Source organism: Vipera berus (genome assembly GCF_964194415.1).
Source record: "Vipera berus genome assembly, chromosome: 5".
Classification (NCBI taxonomy): Eukaryota; Metazoa; Chordata; class Lepidosauria; order Squamata; family Viperidae; genus Vipera; species Vipera berus.
This window is the reverse complement of record NC_138207.1, coordinates 32,893,999-32,908,021: the sequence shown is the minus strand read 5'-3', so window position 1 is coordinate 32,908,021 and position 14,023 is coordinate 32,893,999.

The window sequence follows — 14,023 nt, the reverse complement described above, 5'->3', positions numbered from 1 at the left end:
AAAATACATGGGAAAATCTCATTGGAGGAAAATTCCATTTAGAGTTAGGCTTAGGTCACCATGAACTCATAGAGCAAAATGGACATCACCGACAAATTTAGAGTGCTTGGGTATGGTTAGGAGGGCACTGACTTTTCTTGCCTGCTCTATGTTCCGAGGTAAAATACATGGGAAAATCCCATTGGAGGAAAATTCCACTTAGGGTTAGGATTAGATCACCATGAACTTGGAGAGCAAAATGGACATCACCAACAAATTTGGAATGCTTTGGTATGGTTAGGAGGGCACTGGCTTTCCTTGCCTGCCCTATCTATGTTTCCTGTTAAAATACATGGGAAAATACCATTGGAGGAAAAATCCACTTATGGTTGGGGTTAGGTCACCATGAAGTCATAGAGCAAAATAGGCATCACCAACAAATTCGGAGTGCTTTGGTATGGTTAGGAGGGCACTGACTTTTCTTGCCTGCCCTATCTATGTTTCCTGGTAAAATACATGGGAAAATCCCATTGGAGGAAAATTCCACTTAGGGTTAGGGTTAGAACACCATGGACTCATAGAACAAAATGGACATTGCCAACAAATTGGTAGTGCTTGGGTACGGTTAGAAGGGCATTGACTTTCCTTGCCTGCCCTATCTTTGTTTCCTGTTAAAATACATGGGAAAATCCCATTGGAGGAAAATTCCACTTAGGGTTAGGGTTAGATCACCATAAACCTGGAGAGCAAAATGAACATCACCAACAAATTCAGAGTGCTTTGGTATGGTTAGGAGGGCACTGACATTTCTAGCCTACCCTGTCTATGTTTCCTGGTAAAACACATGGGAAAATCCCATTGGAAGAAAATTCCACTTAGGGTTAGGCTTAGGTCACCATGAGCTCATTGAGCAAAATAGACATCACCAACAAATTCGGAGTGCAAATGGGTGGGCATGGCCAATTGGGTGTGCATTCCCCATTGGGTGCTCATAGCTGCGGTGGAAGCCTGGGATAGGGCAGCCACTGAGGCTCTTGACCGAGTTGTACCCTTGCGGCCCCTGACCCGGTGCAGATCTCGTCGAGCTCCATGGTTCTCCGCGGAGCTCTGGGAGATGAAGCGTCGGAGACGGGGCCTAGAGAGCGGTTGGAGATCCAGCCGATCCGAATCCGACCGATTGCGACTAAGAGCCTATATTAGGTCTTATCTCGCTGCGATAAGGGTGGTGAGGTCTAATCACTTCTCTACCCTTATCGCGTCCGCAGATAATCGTCCGGCTGCCCTGTTTAGGGTGACTCGCTCCCTCCTTAATCAAGAGGTGAGGGAGGAACCCTTGCAGGGTCGTGCCGAGGAGTTTAACCAACATCTGTCGGACAAAATCGCTCGGATTCGGACCGACCTGGACTCTGACTGGGCAGAGTCTGACGATCAGGACGCGGGCGGTCTTGTCGATATTACCTGGGAGGAGTTTGATTCTGTGACTCCGGAGGAAGTGGACAGGATTATGGGGAGGCTGAGCTCCACCACATGTTTATTGGACCCGTGCCCTTCCTGGCTGGTCTATGCAGCCCGGGAGAGGACACGCAGCTGGTTCCAGGCAGTTATATCGGCTTCTTTGAGTGAGGGTAGCTTCCCTGCCGTCTTGAAAGAGGCGGTGGTGAGGCCTCTCCTCAAGAAGCCTGCCTTGGACCCAGCTGTATTGAACAACTTTCGTCCGGTCTCCAACCTTCGCTTTCTTGCGAAGGTTGTTGAGAGTGTGGTGGCGCATCAGCTCCCTCTGGTCCTGGATGAAGCGGATTATCTAGACCCGTACCAATCGGGTTTCAGGCCCGGGTACAGCACGGAGACGGCATTGGTCGCGCTGGTGAATGATCTCTGGAGGGCTCGGGACAGGGGACATTCCTCTGTTCTAGTCCTATTAGACCTCTCAGCGGCTTTCGATACCATCGACCATGGTATCTTGCTGCGGCGTCTCAGGGGATTGGGAGTGGGAGGCACGGTCTTACAGTGGTTCTCCTCCTATCTCCAGGGACGTTCGCAGTCGGTGTTGACAGGAGGGCAGAGGTCGACCGCGAGGTCTCTTGTTTGTGGAGTTCCTCAGGGGTCGGTCCTCTCGCCTCTCCTGTTCAACATCTATATGAAACCGCTGGGTTTCATATAGGTTCGCCTGGTGCGCCAGTTGCGGGCCTATCTAAGCCGGGATGATTTATGCACGGTCACTCACGCGCTCGTGACCTCTCGTCTAGACTACTGCAACGCTCTCTACATGGGGCTTCCCTTGAGGACCACCCGGAGGCTCCAACTGGTACAGAATGCAGCCGCGAGAGTTGTGTTGGGAGTCTCCCGATACTCCCATGTTACACCTCTGCTCCGTGAGCTGCATTGGTTACCAGTTGTCTTCTGGGTGAGATTCAAGGTACTAGTAATGGTGTTCAAAGCCCTACATGGCAGGGGTCCGGAGTACCTCAGGGAACACCTGCTGCCGGCATCAACTTCCCTCCGCCCTGTGCGTTCCCACAGAGAGGGCCTCCTCAGGGTGCCACCGGTCAGAGAATGTCGATTGGTGGCCCCCAGGGGGAGATCCTTCTCTGTGGGCGCCCCGGTACTATGGAATCAGTTACCGGTTGAGCTCCGGATGGCGCCCGATCTTCGCTCCTTTCGCCGCGATCTAAAAACATACTTGTTCGAACAAGCCGGCCTGGCCTGAGGGGGGATTGGTGGGGTTTTTTATTGTTATTTTATTGTTTTTTTTACTATGTATTAATTGTTTTTTTAGTGGGCATGTATTTAATTATTTTTTAACTTTTGTAATTCTGTCTTTTTATTCTTGCCCTGTTCACCGCCCTGAGTCCTTCGGGAGAAGGGCGGTATAGAAATATTAATAAATTAAATTAAATAAATTAAATTAAACTAACCTCAATTTTCTGGCTTTCAATTGTAAAAGGCAAGCTATGAGACAAAATACATTCTGGTCATTTCTTCCTCTTAAATATACACACATACATACACAAAGAGAGACACACAGAGACACCCACAGAAAGAGAGAGAGAGAGAGAGAGAGACAGAGAGAGAGAGAATTCAGAAAACCAGTATGCCGTGATTATGTAGTAGTGAGTTTCCCCCAAAAGCAGAAGAAAAAACAGGCTTCCATAATATTTCAGGTTTAATTTTCAAAATGTCTTATTGCATTTCTAAGTTATCCTGCTTCCTGACACATCTTTTCTACTCCCACTTTTGAAATGAAATATCTTCAACATTTAAAGAAAGAAATCATGCTGAAAGTAAAAGCTTTCTGATGAGCTCTTCCTATTCTCTGCTTGAGGATTTACATGCAATGCATGCATCAGGACCCGAACTCTGCTGCTCTCTCAACTCTTTTGAGTGTAGTAGCCTTTGGGTTGCTACCAAATTTTAATCTTACCATGGTGAAGTAATTAAACAAATGGGAACAGTAATCTATTTAATTTAATTAACATTTAAATTAAATCAAATTTAAATATGGACCCTCCCATTTCTTTGTTCTCATTTGACCAATTTCTTTTTGTTAAAGCCCAGCATCTTTAAGTGATTGTCCTTGATTTGTACAAGATTGAACTTCCCTTCTTTGCATTTATGAATACAGTAGGCAAAGGAAAATTTCTTTATTTTCTCATCTCACCCTTCATAAAGGAACTTAAAGTGGCATTGATAATGTTCCTCCATCCCAGTTTTTCCACTGCAAAACTCTCTGAAGTAAGTTGGGCCAAGAAAAGAACCAGTGCAAAGTCACCCAATGAACTTGCATGGCTGAGATTAGAGCAGAACGTGAATCTCCCTGATGTGGTGCTCTTTAATACCTTGACCACTGCCACCACACTTGCTTTCTATTGTTTCCTATGCTAGTAAGTTACAACATAAACCTGCTGTCCATTCAGAGGGCTAGTGATAGATGCTGAGAATCTACTATCTGCTTTTGTTATACAGGTAAGTGTATATAACAAAGAAGTAAACAAGATCCATCTTTTCCATTCACCACTGGGAACCTAGTGTTGCTTTTGGTTGGAAAAGAGGGGGAAACGTTATCATGATCTCCACCAAGGGATTGTGTGTGATATGAGAAATGAAACGTAGATCAACAGTGACCAAGTTTAACTTTGTTTTGTAAAATAGGGAAATTAGAGGTGCGAGATGCAAAATCAAGTGACATCGAAAGTCCCTCATATATGTGGGATCAGACCAAACCTATATAAATACAGCCAGGTGATTCTATGATTCTGTGTAGTGGAAAGCCCATAAGGAAGAACAAAAAGAACAGGACTTTCCCTACTTGCTTATATTCTCCTGAGAGAGGTCTACATTCAATTCCTGAAGTTCCTTGGTGGAGCAGTGGGCTAATGCCTCCTTAAGTAACACCAGCTGCCTGCAATTAGTGCAGGTTCGCATCCCACCAGGCTCAAGGTTGACTCAACCTTCCATCCTTCCGAGGTAGGTAAAATGAGGACTCAGATTGTTGGGGGCAATAAGCTGACTTTGTAATAATGCCACTTGGGGGGGGGGCGCGAAAGCCCTAATAAGCATGCATATACATAGAATGAAGGCTATTGCTAAGCACATTGGTTTGTGCTTAAATTGTAAGCCGCCCTGAGTCTTCGGAGAAGGGCGGGATATAAATGGGATAAAATAATAATAATAATAATAATAATAATAATAATAATAATAATAATAATAATAATAATAATAATTTTCAATATCTCTTATACCAATATATTTTACAAGATTATGATGAACTTAAGATGGCCATAAGTTATTTTTTCTAGTAGTAGTAGGAAAAGGCAAGTGTAATTATATATTTATAGTGAATGGTAGGAGGGCATGTAAATGATGTCTTGAAATCTAATAAGGTGGCCAAAGATAAATGCAATGTTTAATTCAAAGAATTCTAGTAGTTTTGTTATTAAACTTTAATTTAAAGATTATCTAATAACAAAAAGATGCATATATAATTATTTGGTATGTAGAAGACTTAAAGATGTTGACTTGCTTCAGGACAGAATTTTGCCAATATAAAGAGCAAAATGCTCTTTATACTTTCTAAGCATGAACATCTGTTTACTAACATAATAATCTGGTATTTGTTAAAAAATATTCTATGACTTCTCTGTTCTCTGTCCCAGTGACAATCTTTGATATATTTCATTTATATAGCAGCTATACACATTTTTCTCCTAATTCAGCATTACATAATTTGATTTAATTTCTAATATGTTAATGTGCTTTAATCAGATCTCCATTACCTCAATTGCTCCCAATTTCCAATAGTCATGCTTAACATAATGTGTGCTTTGGCCCTAAATTGCCAGAATCTGCTATTCAGGATCTTTAGCTAGATAGCTGTTTTATCCTTGTTTAAGTATACAGATATGCATGCATGCACATGCTCCCACACAGACACACATATACCAGCCCATATTTGCAATCCCAGAATACCCTCAAAATATGCTACTGAAATGCAGCAGGACCATGGGTGATTTTCAGTAATGTGATTTGAAGAGATTGGGAGGAGGGGCAGATAAGAGTGAAAACAGACACACTAAAGCATCATGAAGTCCAAACACAAGCATGTGTTTGTACCCCAAAATGTGAAAAAAATTAAATTTCTACCCTCCCCATCCAAGACTTGCTTTCCCCTCAGCGTTTAGTTACCAAAACATTTTCCCCATATTTTTTTTTAAAAAATGTTCAGGCAATAAATTTTCTGACTCCCATATTTATCTGTTTGTCTGACTTTCCATCCATCCATTTCAGGGGTTAACAATCTTTTCTTTGGTTTCTGTGAATGGCTGCTCATTATTTATGAATCTGAATTTATCAACCATATCCATTTTCAGTTCAGTGAGTCTGAAATTGCACATGTCAGAGATTTCCCTCCATGCTGTTGATCTTCCCATTTTACTGATTTGACAAAAGAGCTTCTTAGAAAAGTTAAAAAAAAATCAGCTTCATCTCATATTGTCATAAAAACTAATTTAAATGGCACTCCAGATAGTGGAAGACCCAAAGAATAAATTTTCTGTACTGTATATCCTGCTGCTTAGTCTCCATACAATTGTGGTAGTATGTTAATGAAATATATAAAATAAATAAACTGGTTATATACATATAAAATTATAAAAAAAACAATAATGGAAGGGGGGAGGGAGGGAGGAATGTCCATCATGACATTTACACGATTGATTATAATAGGAAAAATGCAACATATTATTTATACCTAATCCAAGTCCATGATTTCCTTGACCTGAAAAGGAAAAAAGTACAGATTATCATAGTCTTAGTTTTGTCTAGACAACCAAAGCTGTGGTGTCAACATGACACCATCCCATTGGAATTTTTAAGCCCTGCATAGTGAGTCACTGAGATCTTAGTAGTTTCTGTCCTGAAATTTGATCACATTATAAATTGTTAATTGTTCACATTTGCCATATGCTGTTACTTAGTATGAAAGTTCACTCACTAATGATGTTCATAGTTTAATCCTACCTCAAAAATCAGTTCATAAAAGCTGCCAGTTTGCTGACAGATTAAAGTAGAACAAAGAGCTGTTATTAGCACCACCGCATGATGCAGGTTCAAAATCAAATTTCCTTTGAGTTTGGAATTCATTTCAATGAGAATTTTGTTTTTAAATGTGCCTCCTGAATTCAGTTTCACACAAATGTGGGCAACTGAACTGTCTGAATTTCTTCTTAGGAAGGGGAAATTTTCCAGAAAAACTATGGGGGACATGATAGCAGTCTATTTGAGGGGCTGCCACAAAGAAGGCAGGACAAAAAGCAATGAATGGAAACTAATCAAGGAGAGATCTAGCCTGGAACCAAGGAGAAATTTCCTGATAGAACAAGTAATCAGTGGAACAACTTGCCTCCAGAAGTTGTGGGTGTGCTAATGCCGGAGATATTTAAGAACAGATTGGACAACCATTTGTTGGAAATGGTATAGAGTTTCCTGCTTGAGCAGGGCTTAGCCTAGAAGATCTCCAAGATTCCTTCCAACTGTTATTCCAAGGGCAGGATTTTCCCTTAGAAGGAAAAGTAGTGCTAATACTTCCCTCCAGATTCTTTCCCGGATATCTCACTGAAGCCAGGAACAGTAAGACTGAGGGATACGAGACTCTTCAGTTAAAGACAGGGCATTCACACAAACCCTTTGGCCACTTCATAACTCAATAAGGATAGAAACTCGATACTCCAGTTATGAGAAAGTCTCATAAATTATTTTTCATCAAATTTAATGATCATACTGATTCTACAGCAGAGTTCCTAATACAGGCTTCAAGCAAAGTTTTATCTAGTTTGAAGAGAATAGTAGTTCACTGAGTCTGAACACAACACCATTGTAATGGTGAGTTATTAATTATTAATCTCCAGTTCAGTAAATCTTTTAAAAACCCTTACGGTAAATCAAAAACCACAAATAGACAAGAATATTTTGGCTAGTATTAGGAATCAGCAAGTGTAATTAATAGAAAGCCAGGACTTTATCCACTGACAGTTACAAGGAAAGAAATTACATAAGAGAGGCCGAGATGTTGTTGGCAAATCAAATACATTAAAGGTAATGGAAGCTTTTTAGAAGGTAAAACTAATCTTACCACATCCCCACATAAATCCAGCCTGGGTAACTTTATAGTCAGGACATGCTAAAAGGGCCAGTGGCACATACTGTAGATAGGAAAATTGACAGGGGGAAAATGCTTTTCCTGTTTCCTTTGTCCTCTCTCCCACCCCAGTGTTACAATTGTTACTTCCAACACTGAGGCAAAAAATAAATAAAGGGGGGGGTGTAAAATAAAAAAGATATTGCTCTAATCCCCTATTATCACAGGGGTGTCCAAAAACATGAAGAGAGAACTTTTAAGCTAGAGGACAATATTGGGGAATAGTAGAGCCTGTCTCCTCACATTTAGGCAAGTGTTGCAATCTTGCTGAATACAGTTTTGGAATCAAAGGATCTCAGATGAATTTGGTATCATCACTTATGTGGATCAGTGTGTTCCTGATTCAAACTCTCTTAATATGAATGATGCATGTCGGACAAACTTAGGAAGCTACCTTACTAGCAAAATTGCAGTCCAGATACCTGCCATGTCATTCCATATATTTTGCTACATTAAAATGTAATATGTTTGATGCAGGATATGAACACAATCATTTAATTAATAGTAATTTTAAAGCCATACTCCATACTGTTTTGAAGAAATGAAACTCTAGTAAAATAGTAGTAGAAATATAATATTGGGGAGGGGGAATCTTGCACAAAAACATATTAATTGTGAATAAATTATTGTGTGGTGCTCCATATTCGTTCAACCATTTTGATTCAACTAGGTGGAAAGGAAATTTATGGAAAGAGTAAGAAGATGTATATTGGAAAACTCCTCCCAGGTGGCTTTTTCGTATCAGATAGCAGAGCCAAGTAGGAAGGTTCTGAATGCTGGAGGGATGAAAAAAGCTATCTTCTCCAAACCACATTAACTCCAAAAAAAAATTATGAAGCGCCCTTTTTTATACCTTGGGCAATTATTCCTTTGAAGGGCTGCCTGTATAAAAAACTTCATAGCTGTATTATGAAAACTGCTTGTGTGCTTCACATTTTATAGCATCTTAATATTTTACCTCACGTTTTAAAGAAAAAAGAATCTGTGCCACATCATATAACTACAATACTATAACAATGAAGGCGAGTAAGAAGCAGCTTCTCCCACTAAGTTCTCACCAGGTGATTGGATTATGTTTTCAATCCTCCCCAGCTAGCAAGCAATATGTTGGAAAAGGCTAAAAAGTACACAATGTATTTTATGGATCTCAGATTTGGATTAATTTGAATTTTTTAGGAAAAAGCTGCAGGAAAAAAAATATACTTTCTGTTTGCCAGCAGAGTTTCCCATGAAGTAGAATAATAGCAAATCTCATTTTTAAACTTAAAAGAAACAGATGTCTGAATCTCCTTCCTTCAATGTCCAAAGTGCAAAACAGAATCCCACCATGAAAAAATATATGGAATAAGAGACTAAAGAAATATGAGAGAGAGGAGAGAAAAAAACAGTATGAGACATAGCTCAAATTAATTTATCTGGCAGGTTGTAAAGATGATAAAATGTTTCCAGGTCTTCTACTAGGCAAAAAGCTATTGTGTCTACTTAACTGTGATGCAGTTCAGTAACAGCAGATCAAGCTGGATTGGTCTGTAACTGTGGTCAGACAGTTTCCCATTGTGAAATTGTATGATGCAAGCTGCTGATTCAGAGCTGTGTGTAACCACAGCCAAGAAACTTTGCTCTTTTTTTTTTGCCTTGGTTGTCCTAGCAAGACCAAAGAGTAAATATCTTAAGAAACTAATCTCAAACAGACTCAGGAAAGAGGAGGAGTTTTGTTGTTACAAAGAAATAGCAATTGGGAGATGCATAAAAAGGAATTCTCTTGACTCTGAATATTATTACAGAACTGATCAGAGCATTGTGACATAGATACATTTATATATTGGAGAAGAAGTGGTCACATATATGTTTAAAACAAAAGTGGTGATCCTTGGGTCATAGGATTGTCCCTGCCAATCAGAATACCTATCTGAGTATTTGAGCCAAACTCTTTTGCAGGAAATGGGTTAAGTTTAAGGCATCACATCATCTCCTTCCAAAGGGCCAATTTTTACCATTCAGGAGGAGCTGGACAATTCAGTCTTAACTACAAAACCTTTTTTTCCTTCATGACATTATTATTCATGCCCCAGTAATTGATGGAGGCCAATAAAATTGCCCTCTTTAAAAAAGAATGCATTGCCAGTAACAAAAATTTTGTCCAACTCTGACATGTGATATGCATATGTATAAATCTCTTAAAATAAGATTCTGATTGATAAGACAAGGGTCCATGTAGAGTATCATACCAGATGAAATTGGAAAGTGACCAGATTGGAAGCTGATAAACGGGACTGAAGGACAATAGGCATTTTCTACTTCTGTTCCTGAGAGTAATAGGAACTGGAATGGGGAGCCCTACAATTACGGCAGAACTAGATCATCTAAAACCTGTGTGAATATTCCTGGATAACTCCTAGACACAGCACCCCTTTTCTGTATACTGTTTTGCTAAAAAGTGTGGTTTCTTGCTATTTTGAGGAAGGAAATAAATCATAGTAATGCTGTCAGACCTAAACTAGATTTAGCATGAACCTTAAATAACAAACAACATTTTTTCAATATTCAGCCATACCCATTTGCATGACCCAACTTTCCATTAGACTTAACATGGCTTCCTGGGAAAAAAAATTAAGAGCAGTTCCTGGACACCAAAATATTTCTCAAAGCTACATAAACAAGAAGATGACTTTGTGCTTTCTTGAAATGATTAAGTTGGAATATCGCTATTTTGAAATAAGCAAACTCAGAAAAGAAATTTCAGGGTTTATTTCCTTTTTACATCTACAGTATATCTCTGTGGAAAAAGATAAATCCTATGCCCTGATTTTGCCCCGTGCAAAATCAGTTGAAGTTGAGTAATTTATAAGCACTTTCTTCTGATACAGAGTTTTGGAGTTTGCCAACTGCGGTCCCAGAGGAGGCACCTAAGATGAGGTGGATGGGGCACATGCTATCCCATATTGAGCATGTACTGTTTTTAGAGCACATCAGGGAATGCTTTTATATAAAATACATTTCTAAATTGGACTTTCTCCTCCGCTGAAATTCAGTAGCTAACCACCTTCTACTGAAGTTTTCTATACATTAGGGATGATGGCATAGGAGCTCTGGCAGGTGTGCGCATGTCTAGTGGTGGTGTGTTTTTATTTTATGCAGGTTTTTTGTTTTTAATGACATTCTCTGTGTTTATGTTGTTCACTGCCCAGAGTTTCTGGAAGAGATGGTTGCCACAAAGAGGTAATCCTCAACTTACAATCACATGGTACTAGAATTTCCATTGCTCAGCAAGATGGTTGTTAAATGAGTTGTGCCTGGTTTTGCAATCCTTTTTATCCTGGTTGTTAAATGAATTACTGCAGTTGTTTAGTCGATCACACAGCCCTTAAGGTGGCTTCCCCCATGACTTTGCTCGTTGGAAGCTGTCTGGAAGGGTCACAAATAGTAATCACACAGCCCAGGACACTGCAACTATCATAAATACATGCCAATTGTCAATCACCTGAACTTTGATCATGGGACTGTGGGAATGCTGTGATGCTCATAAGTGCAAGGACCGTTCCTAAGTCACTTTTTTCAGTGCTATTGTAACTTATAACAGTTGCTAAACAAGTGATTGTAAGACAAGGACTACCTGCTATCGATTATATTAATAAATGTATACATTTGTAATGACAGATTAAGTGGGTTCAGATGAAGGGTGTATTTTATAACAGAACAGTTTGGAAGCTAAGAGAGAATACGGAGAACAGTTCCTTTTAATAAGCAGCTAGAAATTTCTTTGTTTGTTTGTATCCCTTTATTATTTTTACAAATAACTCAAGGCAGCTGGCATATCCAGCACACCTTCCTTCTCCTATTTTATCCATACCAACAACCCTGTGAAGTGGTTTGGGCTGAGAGAGTGTGACTAGCCCACAGTCACCCAGCTGGCTTTCATGGCTAAGCAAGACTTGAACTCAAAGTCTCCCACTTTTTAGCCTGATGCCTTAACCTCTACACCAAACTGGTTCTTTTTAACATTTTATTAAATCTTTGTGCCGATTTATAATAAGGCATGATTCATCATTTTTGTCTGTAACTTTCTTCACCTACAAAGAAATTGTGGTGTAATTTTCTTGGAACAGTATAGAAATGATTTATCATTTCTTTCTTCAGTCCTGGGATTTTGTATCCCAATAATAATCACCAACTGATTGATTTAAAAAACTGATTGCCTATAAAGCACTCCTCAGTTTAATGCATTAGCTTTAAACAGACAAGGATTTAATAAACTGAATTATGTCTGAAATTCAGTAATTGAACTTTTTGTTGCTATTTCCTTAAAACTCTTCTGACACCAATATGACCTGCTGATTAGTAGTCAGAATATATGGAGTAATAATTCTTCTACATTTCCACATAGAAGCCTGAGAGAGAGAGAGAGAGAGAGAGAGAGAGAGAGAGAGAGAGAGAGAGAGAGAGAGAGAGAGAGAGAGAGAGAGAGAGAGAGAGAGAGAGACTGTATATGCTTGTCACTCTTTTTTCCCTTTTTTTTTTGTTAAAACAATCTCCAGACAAGCTCAGATTGAAGCACTGAATCTGTTCTCCAGTCACACTGCTTCATGACTGGGATTTGAACATTATCTTCAGCATAGTGCCATGGATTGCTTCTTAATCCAAGTAAGTCTTGGGTGAGGCATAAATGCACTTCATAATCTTAGACTTAAATGAACCCCTTTTTAGATGGAATCCAGTATTTGCTCTATGAGATGAAATTGTAATTGCTGGCTGCAACTTCTGTCATAGCCACATGCTGAAACATACCAATTTGTGACCATTATTGCCTTAATACAGGGTAGTTTCCTAGTATAGGTTATGGATTTTTGAGATACTTTATTTAGATGTATTCCAATATTACTGCTGCATTGACTCACTTCCTGAAAATGAAATGAACTGCTTTTATTTGATGTTCTACATGAAGAGACACTGAGAAGTCTTTATTATGCATTACAAAATGAATAAGTAAAGGGCATACCTTAGTGGTGGAATACATCCATTGCAAGCAGAGGGTTTCAGATAAAATCTTTTATTTCTCTTTGTAAGACAGAAAATATCTTGCCACTGCTAGCTGAATTCAAACACTCAATAAACTGATGCTAAAATAACCAGAACTTAACACTGTTCCATAGATTTATAAAATTATTAATTTGGAAGGAGCCATTTAAATTACTGAGTCGAATCCCCTGCTCACTGAGAAATGCAAATTAAAGTATCATGGACATCCTCTTAATAAAAGGGAGCTCATCAACTCTCTGGTCAATCAATTCTACCATTGAACTGCACTTACAAGTACCCCTCAACTTACTATCATAATTGAACCTGGAGGTTTGGTCATCAGTCATTGCGGTCATTAAGTGAGATACCCACATGATTGACTCACTCAGTGACCACAATCCCAGCTCTCCTACTGGTAGTTGTAGTTGTTAGGTGACTGTACAAGTGGTTAACCGAATGAAGCAAAAGAGCTGTTGCCAAGATGGTTGAAAATATCATTTTTTCCACCTCAAGCACAAAGTCCAGAAGCAGTTTCCAAATACAAACAAAGTACTTACCGGTATGTTTTTTCTTTCTTTTATCAAAGCAGTCAATTTAGCCATCTCTTCTAACTCCATCAACTTTTGCAGCCATTCATCCTTTGTGGGGATCAAAGTGTTCTTCCATTTTTATGCATAGAGTAATCTTGCTGCCATCAACATATATAACATCAAAGTTCCATTTTTGTTCAAAGTCTTTTTCCATTAAACCCAAAAGAAAAAATTCTGGTTGTATCTTTATATTCACATTAAGAATCTTCTGTATTAGAATATGAATCCTACTCCAATATTTCTTTGCTTTATGACATGTCCACCATAAATGATAAAAGGTCCCTTTTTTAACTTGCATTTCCAACATTAATTTGAAAAACCTTTATACATTATTGATAAATTATCTGGTGTTAAATACCAACAATACATCATCTTATAAAAGTTTTCTTCTGTAATTATTCCCAACAAAAAAAGTTGCGGACAAAACTTTATCCTCTGTTTAAAAATCTTCTGCATGTTCCACCAGACTTTTATCCAAAAAGCCTTAACCTTTTTACAAGTCCACCATATGTGAAAATATGTTGCGTCTTCATCACCGCACCTCCAACATTTAGGCTGATAATTCGGATACATACTTGCAAGCTTTTTAGGATCTAGATGCCATCTATAAAACATTTTATAAAAGTTCTCTCTTAGATTTTGAGCTTGTGTGAATTTTACGTTCCTCACCCAAATCTTTTCCCACGTGTCCATTGTGATAACTTCCTGGATGTTTTGGGCCCATTTTATCATACAATCCTTAACA